We start from the raw sequence: 9,616 nt of genomic DNA on the forward strand, positions 1-9,616 counted from the left end.
GTCCTTCCGTCTGCAGAGGAAGCAGGGAGGAGGAAGCCGGTCTAAGCATGTCTGTGGCAGCACCACAGATTTTTGCTACAGTGGACACCCTCATGTGCTGAGCTACTAAGGAACCTGTCTCGGGGAGATTCCTCTGGCACAGCCCAGAAGAGCCAGCCTCCCACAGCTCACGTGCTACATAGCCTCAGCACATGTCTGCATGTGGGGCTGTGCCAACAGCAGACTGCCAAAAGCCTCCTTCCTATGGGAAACAGAATGAGCCTATCTACCTAGAGTCAGTTCTGAACACATTTATCTTGATAAAGGAGAGCAAAGCCGGAGTTTTAAGGCTCAGAGGTCCCAGGTTCAACCTGTAGCACAACTATAAACCAGAGTTGAGTAGAATTCTAGTAAGCACATGTACACACATGTACACACACACACACACACACATACACATTCACACGACATCAGATCCTGACCATGATTTTTGGGATGTGACACCAAAAGCAAAAATAAACATGGGAGACTATATCAACTAAACTATAAACTTTCTGCACAACAAAGGAAACCATCAACAAAATTAAAACATAACCCACCAAGTGGAAAAAAAGTCTTTCAAATTCATTTATCTGGTAAGAGACTAATATCCAAAATATATCAAGAACTTGGGGGCCAGGTGGTGGTGCACCTGATTGAGCACATGTATTGCAAATGCGCAAGGATGGGGGTTTGAGCCCCCAGGCCCCACCTGCAGAGGGAAAACTTTATGAGTGGTGAAGCAGTGCTGCAAGTGTCTCTCTGTCTCTCTCCCTCACCATCTCCTCCTTCCTCTCAATTTCTGGCCATCTCTCTCCAATAAATAAATAAAGATAATTTAAGAGAATCGTGGTAGCACAGCGGGTTAAGTGCAAGTGGCACAAAGCGCAAGGACCGGTGGAAGGATCCCGGTTCAAGCCCCTGGCTCCTCACCTGCAGGTGGGGTCGCTTCACAATCAGAGAAGCAGGTCTGCAAGTGTCTATCTTTCTCTCCCCCCTCTGTCTTCCCCTCCTCTTTCTATTTCTCTCTGTCCTATCCAACAACAATGACATCAATAACAACACAATAATAACTACAACAATAAAACAAGGGCAACAAAAGGGAATAAATAAATAAATATTAAAATATATATAATTTTAAAAATTAAAAGGAACTTATACAAGTTAACAGCAAAAACACAATCTAGGTTTTATTTTTTTTTTTAATATTTTATTTATTTATTGGATAAAAACAGAGAGATATTGAGAAGGAAAGGGAGATAGCGAAGGGGAGTGACAAATACCCACAGCACTATTGTTTCACCACTATTGAAGCTTTCCCCCCGCAACTGGGGGCCAGGGGCTTTTGAACCTGAGTCTTTGTGCACTGTAATGTGTCCTCTCTACCAGATATGCCACTGAAGGCCAACAATTTGTTTTTTAAAAGGGCAAAGACATACAGATGGTCAACAGGTACATGAAAACATGCTCAACACCACTAGTCATCAAGGAAAAATACAAATCAAAACCACTTTTTAGGAAGATTACTATCAAACAGATAAGAAAATTGGCAGGAATGTAGATTGGTGCAATCTACACACACACACACACACACACACACACACACACACACACACACACGATGCGAAGAGGTTCCTCAAAAAAAAAAAAGGGAGTGAGGCGGTAGCGCAACAGGTTAAACGCAGGTGGCGCAAAGTGCAAGGACCGGTGGGAGGATCCCGGTTTGAGCCCCCGGCTCCCCACCTGCAGGGGAGTCGCTTCACAAGCAGTGAAGCACGTCTGCAGGTGTCTATCTTCCTCTCCTCCTCTCCATTTCTCTCTGTCCTATCTAACAACGACAACATTAACAACAATAATAAAACAAGGGCAACAAAAGGGAATAAGTAAATAAATATTTTTTAAAAATTAAATTACTAAGTGCTCAGCAACCCCAGTTCTGAGACTTTATCTGAAGGACATGTAAACACCCACTAGAAAAGACATCTGCATCCTGTGTTCACTCTACCACTGTTTACGAAAACTGAGATGTGCAACAACCTGAGTGACCATCCATAGATGAGAAATAAAGAAGGTGTGTTGTATGCACAACAGAATATTACTCAGCCATGAAATAAATAAATAAATAAATAAATAAATAAATAAAGATGGATTTAGGGGACTGGGTGGTGGTGCACCTGATTAAGTGCACGTTACCATGTGCAAACACCCATGTTTGAGCCCCCACGCCCCACCTACCGGGGAGATACTTCACAAGTGGTGAAGCAGGTTTGCAGGTATCTTTCTCTTTCTCTCTCTTCCCCTTCCCTCTCAAGTTCTCTCTGTCCTATTAAATAAAATAGAAAAGAAAAAAGAAAAATGGCTGATGAGAGCAACAGATACATAGTGCCAGCACCAAGCCCCAGCTAAGCCTGGTGTCAGTAAAAATAAATAAGATCTACCTTGAAGGCATAGTGTTTCGTGAGATGAGTCAGAGAAAGACAGACACACTATAAGTCACTTAGGTGTGGGATCTGGAAAAATGGCAACCTCATGGACAAAAGAGAAAGCTGGGTGTTCACCAGAGGTAGGGCTCAAAGTGGAGGAGGAACAAAAAGGTACCCACTGCCAGTGACAGTATATAAATTCTTGGAGTGTACCGCACACAGGGTGATCCCAGCGTATCACACAAGTGAAGCTTGTTGAGAGCACATCTTTAATATGCTCACAGACAAAGCCTACCACCAGTGACATCATGTCAGCAGGACCAGACACTTCACATTTAGGCATGCTGCAAACCAAAGCCTCCTATTCCACATCGAATCAAGACTACAATGGGAGTCATCCTCAGTCCCTCTCTTTCTCTCAGTGAGAATCGCCAACCCTCAGCAAATCTCCACCTTTAAAACACACATAGCACAGCCTGGGAGGTGACAAGCACAGTGGCTAAAGATCTGGATTTTTTTAAGAACATTTTTACTTTTATTTATTTTATTTATTTAGGGTAGAGACAGAGAGAAATTGAGAAGGCGGGGGAGATAAAAAGGGGGGAAAAAAAAACAAGAGAAACACCTGCAGCATAGCTTCACCATTGTAAAACCTCCTCCCTTACAGGTAAGAACTAAGGGCTTGAACCTGGGTCCCTGTAAAGCTCTGGGGTTCTAAGTACACAGTCCCGAGTCTGATCTCCAGCATCACCTGTGCCAGAGTGATGCTCTGATTCTCTTTCTCTCCCCTCTCATTAATAAACAAATGTTAAAAAAAAAATACATATGTACACAGATTATGAATCACTTCTCACTGGTTCCACAGCCACTTGCCTGCACTAGGCCACCTCTATGGCCCACCTGGTCACTTTAAAGTCATGGCTGACCCCTTTCTTCCCCAACCCCTAAACTCCCATTGCTGCCCCTCTGTAACCTGCTTTTAGCACTGTGGCCAGAGTAAAAAGTGATGACCTCAGAAGAATCCCATCAGTTCAAGCCTAGGGGGGTGAGGGGGTTACACAGCAGGCTCATAAGTGAAAGCTGTTAACACTAGTGCCAACAGCAGAGATAATTCCCTGGGATCACACCTTGTAGGACAAGCCCCCTACCTGGCTCTGCTTACCTGTTTTAAAATGCTACCAACATCCTTCCCTTCTCCTACCAAACCAGCGCTTTGGAGTCTGCACACACAAGGATGTGAATCCACCTCACACCACCACCTCTGATGAGTTTCCCAGTCCCATCATCTGGCAGAACAGGTCACTTTTCATTCTTTCCTATTAAATCATCAAGAAAAACACATGTCTGGACACCTTCTGGCCTACATGCTCAACTCACACCCTGCATTAGGACCCTGTGCTTGGGACAGAAAGGATAGCCATGCCCTCTATAGCCAGGGAACCTCATAGTCTGATTTTATCATCCACTTCACAGAAGCCCACCAAAATGGGTTTGTATAGGTGGAACCAAGCAACACAGGCCATGGTCCAGACCCTCCAAGGGACCTAGTCAGGTTTCCCACGGACCAACTTTCACCCCTGGTCAGGACTGGGGACCAGACAAAGTCATTTTCGAGGGAACTTCAGGAGTCTGTATGTAGCACCAGGAGTCTGGCCTCCACCCCAATCCTCCATCCTGACGTCCAAGGGCTGAGACCTGTACACAAGCAAACCCAGCTCCTTCCATCAGTACTCAATATGGCACACAGCAGCAGCCTCCAGTTTCTGTAAGCCTTGTGAACTTAGGGTGCTGGGGCAATGTCTTCACTGCTGTACAGCTGTCCTGTCCAGCAGTCACTCAGCAGTGCTGTCACGGCTCCTGCCAGGAGAAAGAGGCAGGCCTGAACGGGTAACTTCAGTCTCAGCAGCCCTTCACTTCAACCTAAAGCTGAACCCACTGAATAATAACAGCAATGGCAACAATAACAACAAGGGCAACAGAATTGGGAAAATGGCCTCAAGGAGCAGTGGAATTTGTAGAGCAGGCACTAAGCACCAGCAATAACTCTGGCGGCAAAGAAAGAAAGAAAGAAAGAAAGCATTCTTTCCTCTTCTTCTTCTTCTTCTTCTTCTCTCTCTCTCTCTCTCTCTCTCCCTCTCTCTCTGTCTCTCCACCAGAGTTATCACTGAAGCTTGGTGCCCACACAGCTCCACTATTCCTGGTAGTCATTTTGTTTTTTAATAGAGGATGAGAGATAGAGAGGTGGAGAGGACAGACACCTGCAGCCCTGCTCCAACACTCATAAAACTCCCCCACCCCCCATAAGGAGCTTAAATCCGGGTCCTCGAATATGGTAATGTGTGCACTCCACCAAGCTGTGCCACACCCAGTCCCACGAAAGCTTCTTTAAACCGAAGGCTCTGGTGTGAGGTGCAGTCTTCACAGCAGACAATACCTCTGATTTTAGACGGGATCAAGGCAGAGCCTGCCCTCTGCCCTGTGTGTTAAGTCCTCTGCCATCTGCAGTATGCAGTCATTCTAATGCCTTCCTCCACATCTTCTTAAGACCTGCAGTTGAAGTCCCAAACAACTGAAGCAGGACCTGGAGCCAGGAACAGTCACTGGGTAACTCACTCCGTTAAGGAAAGAAACTCCTGTCCTGCTGGCTTCTGTAGGTGCAATGCACCCTTGCCCTCTGGCTTCTCTGCACGTGATGTACCCTGCACTGCGGGTTCCTGAACAACTGAAAGCAGAGTCACTCGCATTCACAGTGCAGCCCCTCTCATTTAACGTTGTGGACAGATTCTTGGGAACTGTGACTCTAAGCAAAATAACCTATAGTAAAAGGTCCTCAAGTAAATCATTTCTTTTCATGTGGGCTGGGAAGTCTTTTGTCTCATCTGATTTCCAAGAAATGATGCTGAGAGGAAACTATTTGAAGACCTTTTGCTTTCCCACTTCTCCCTTTACAAGGACTAATAATAGTTTCTGACACTTCATTTTACTTTAAACATGATTTCTGACATCAGAAAGTGACTCCAGGTAAAAGAAAAGCTTTAAGCCTGAAATTAAAAAATATGTATTTTAAATGTCATTTAAGTTACAATATGACACATCAACAATCCACAGACAGCACTTTCTACTGGCAAGCATGCAATATTCTGGTGATGTAAAGAAGAGTAAAAGGGGGCCAAAAGGGGGCCAGGCAGTGGTTCACTCTGCTAAGCACACATAGTACAAAGCACAAGGATCTGCTCAAGGATCCAAGTTCAAGCCCCCATCTTCCCACCTGCAGGGGGGGAAATGCTTCATGAGCAGTAAAACAGGTCTGCAAGTATCTGTCTTTCTCTCTCCCTGTTTATCTCCCTTTCCTCTCACAATTTCTCTCTGTCCTATCAAATAATAATAACAATAATAATAATAATAGCCACCAAGACCAGTGGATTAGTAGTACCAGTACCAAGCCCCAGATATAACCCTGGAGGGAAAAAAAAAAAAAAAAAAGCAGTAAATGGTTATGGTGGAAGGAGGAGATAACTTTTCCTGGCATCATGGTCCTTTTATAAGCAAAGGTTATAATAGGTCCTTCTGTAATCGCACACAAAAAGAGAATCCACAGCAAACTCCAAAGCCTGCCCACTTTGAAAAGCCTGCTTTGGATTGGGAAGGACAGTGGGTGGGGGGTTGTGGGACTCATTCACCAGCTCTCTACCTGGGCCTCATCCATTCCTGAGCAGGGTACTTTTCAAGGCCATCAGATGTGACATGGGTCACAGACCACCTGTTTTCTCAAGAGCCCCTCTTGCTAGCACTGCCTTCCCTCCACACTTCTAAAGAAATCAGTCCTGGCCTCATCTCCCCATCCTGGTGAAGTTTTCCCAAACCTAGAACACTCCTCCACTGCAGAAGTGCCTACAATCTGCCCTCTTTTGAAAAGACTTGGTAAATGGAGAGCTGTAATCTTACCTCATCACTGTTTGACACCCATGGTCTCCTCTGTCTGCTGTCTCCCCACCTACCTGTCTACCTGCAACAGAACTTCTGAATTAAACATGCATTTGCTCTCAGTGACTCCAGATCTGAGCTATTCAGAGCAGGCTTTTTCTCAAGCCTTGTGCAAAGGAGCAATGCATCACACAATGGGGGCTCTCAGTTATGACAGCAGGTTTTAAAACATCATTTATAAAATAACAGGGCCAAAATTAATGCATTTTTGTTGCCCTTGTTTATCGTTGTTGTTATTTCTGTCACTGTTGTTGGATAGAACACAGAGAAATGGAGAAAGGAGGGGAAGACAGAGAGGGGGAGAGAAAGACAGACATTTGCAGACCTGTTTCACCGCTTGTGAAGCAACCCCTTTGCAAGTGGGGAGCCGGGGGCTGGAACTGGGATCCTTACGCTGGACCTTGCGCTTTGTGCCATGTGCGCTTAACCTGCTGCGCTACTGCCCAGCCCCCCAAAATTAATGCGTTTTTATCTTACTCTGATTTAGAACTCTTATTAGTTTATTAATAAGCAATATAAGAGAGAGGGGAGAGAGCAAACCAGAGCATCATGCTGAAACAGGCAATGCTAGGGATCAAACTTAAGGCCTCATGCTTACCATTCCAACACTGTAGCCACCTTCCAGGTTGTAGAACTTTATAAAAAGCATATTCATGCATACTACCTTCAGCAGTTTCCTACCCACTGAAGCAAATTTCTGTGGATGAACTGCACCAACTCCTCTCCACCCTACCTTAGAATCAGAAAGCAGTTAGTCCAAGGCACAGGCATGAAACAAACTGAAGCATCTAGAATTTCCAGAGTTTTCTTCTAGATGTGTGTGTGTGTGTGCGCACACACACACACACACACACACACACACCACAAAAAAATATAAAGAAAATGTGGCCCCTCAAAATATGAACATGACAAAGCTGGTAAAACTAGAAAGACAAGCACAACTTTTAAAAGAGGAAAAGTGATTTTGCATAACTTTGAACTTGAACTCATGCCTCAGTATGGAAGGCTCCTGACTATAATTGGGCTGTATGGAACTTAGCAATTACAAAAATCACCTCTGGATAATTGCTATCTGACTGATAGGAAATCATTAAAGTCATTAAGTTCTGACCACAAATCACTTATGTACCCACTGGCCACTGAATCAGACCCTACTAAGATTAAATAAATCCTGTTAGAACAAAAGGGATCAATTACATTTTTAAAAACACAGGAGGAGTATGTATTTTCCTTCTTGTCTAGTTGAGCAGGTGTTCGAAAGTATCTTAAGCAATAAATGAACAGTGAAAGTGTTCCCTTTTGCAATGCTCCACCTACAAGGAAATAAGTAACTCTCAGATAAATCCAGAATACAGACAGCTACTAAACTGTTACTTTGTGGTTCAACTAAAGAAAAGATGCAGTCCACTGCATTTTTAGTTGAGAATCTTTACCTGCTACAATAAGTAGTGACTGAAATGGATATTTCATTCCCTCAAATAATCTGTTGCTTTCTCAGAGCACCAGCATCCCATGCAAAGCCTAGTCATTTCCTCAGTTCGACTTCCACTTCTGAAGTCTCAAAGGCAAGAGGAAAAAAAAAAAATACTGCAGCGTGTAAGGAAAGGAAGACTCCGGTGAGACAGACTGATGGGCATTTTTTTTTAGGGTGTGCTCATCCTAAAGTTGGCCAAGTGCTTCTGCCTTTAGAAAATACCAACTGGTGCTCCCCAAAGAACTCCTCCAACTCAGCATTCCTCATGCAACTTGGACCTCACTCAGCCTCCAGGACTATACCTAAGGTCCCTTCTTTCATGGATCTGAACCCCATTCTGGTCATCAGGGCAAGGGGACACCCCGCTTAATGTGTGTGTGTGGGGGGGGGGGTGTAGCACCTGACAGTCACTGCAGCCTGAGTCCCTTACTTGCACTGCCCGCGTCAGGAGACACCTTGGCAGTGAGTCCTGCAACCACCCCTGCAGAAGACCCCCCCACACACACACACACACACACACACACCGCCCAATTGAGGGGGAGCTCAAGGCTCGCTACCTGCACTGCCTGGGCCAGGGGTCAGGGCACACTCAAAGGTGTCCTTGGAACACCAGGCAAAACCGCAAAGTGAGTGGGCAACCAACTGCTGGGATCTGTCTGGTGTGGGGGTTTGGCCAAATGTAAGTTTCAAAGAAAAATAGTCAATCTCAAGTCTCTGTTAGAGCCTCCTCGACAGACACTTCTCGCTAGACCCCCCCCCAACCCTCGGGGGCCTGATCCCTCCAACCCAGGACCCCGGGGCCCTGTGGATGCCCCGTTCCCCTTATCCCAGCTGCAGCCGAGGCCTCGCCGCCCCCGCAACAATCACATCCTGGCCCCGCACTCACCTCTGGAGACGGTCTCTCCAGAGCCCAGATCTCTCCCGGCTGGGGTACGACTCCGCCCCGGGATGCGGCAGGCCCCGCCCACAGGGAGACAGGCTCCGCCCCCACTCCGCGATTGGTCGGCCTCTCCAAGACGGCTGTCCATTGGCCTCTGCACCTGCCCGTTCCCCGGTGACGCCCCGCCCCCGCGCCCGCGCATTCCTGCGGGGCCACGTGGCTGCCCGCACCCCTCCTGGGCCCAACGCCCCGCTTGACTGCGCACGCGTGGGCTGGGGGCTCCCGGCAAAGCCCCCAGAGTGTGCACCTTTCCTGAGGAGCCCCGGGTTGTGTTCTCAATGCGATGGGGCGGAGGAATGACCCCCTCAGAGATCCCGCCTTCCCAGAGGAATCTTGGGGTGCTGGGTGCTTCTCACAAGAGGAGGAGCTGCCGCTGTCCCGCCCCCTCCGCCCTGGCTTCTGAGCATCCTTCCAGACCCTTGCCCTGGCCAGCAGATCCCGGGTGTTCTTGCTTGTGACCCCGCCACGTCCTGAAAATGCAGTGACCTCACTTTTCCAGGCTCTTGGGCCGTGCGCTTCTGCTCGAGGGCTCACTTCCCCACACCCCCTTCTATAGCCCCCAGCTTGCAGCCCTGCTGAGAGGGTCGCGCTTGCTTCTGCTTCCACCCTCCTTGTGCAAGGTGCTTGCTCCCCAGACTCCAGAGCAGAGCTGGTTGAGCAGTGAGCCCAGCTGTGGGCAAATGTATACATTTGCTCACTTCTGCTTAGAAATGTCCTAGAGCAAAAATAATAAGCACTTTGTCAAATGGCTGCTTGTCTACCGGGTGTTGGACAAAG

At 47.0% G+C, this 9,616-nt stretch overlaps 1 protein-coding gene across 5 annotated transcripts in view; it reads right to left on the minus strand.

Moving 5' to 3' along the window:
• Positions 1-8,848, minus strand: part of ARHGEF10 (Rho guanine nucleotide exchange factor 10) — a 67,227-nt gene extending 58,379 nt beyond the window's left edge. For 3 of the 5 annotated variants that reach the window (XM_016191794.2, XM_060184952.1, XM_016191790.2), the window contains exon 1: positions 8,786-8,848. The gene's annotated coding sequence lies outside the window, so the exon portion shown is untranslated. Of the gene's footprint in view, positions 1-3,603; positions 3,754-4,875; positions 5,018-8,785 lie in introns of those variants that run through there. The other 2 variants (XM_060184951.1, XM_060184950.1) reach the window with 2 other exon arrangements.
• Positions 8,849-9,616: the final 768 nt, after the last annotated feature.

Source organism: Erinaceus europaeus, chromosome 2, assembly GCF_950295315.1.
Source record: "Erinaceus europaeus chromosome 2, mEriEur2.1, whole genome shotgun sequence".
In the NCBI taxonomy this organism is placed as follows: Eukaryota; Metazoa; Chordata; class Mammalia; order Eulipotyphla; family Erinaceidae; genus Erinaceus; species Erinaceus europaeus.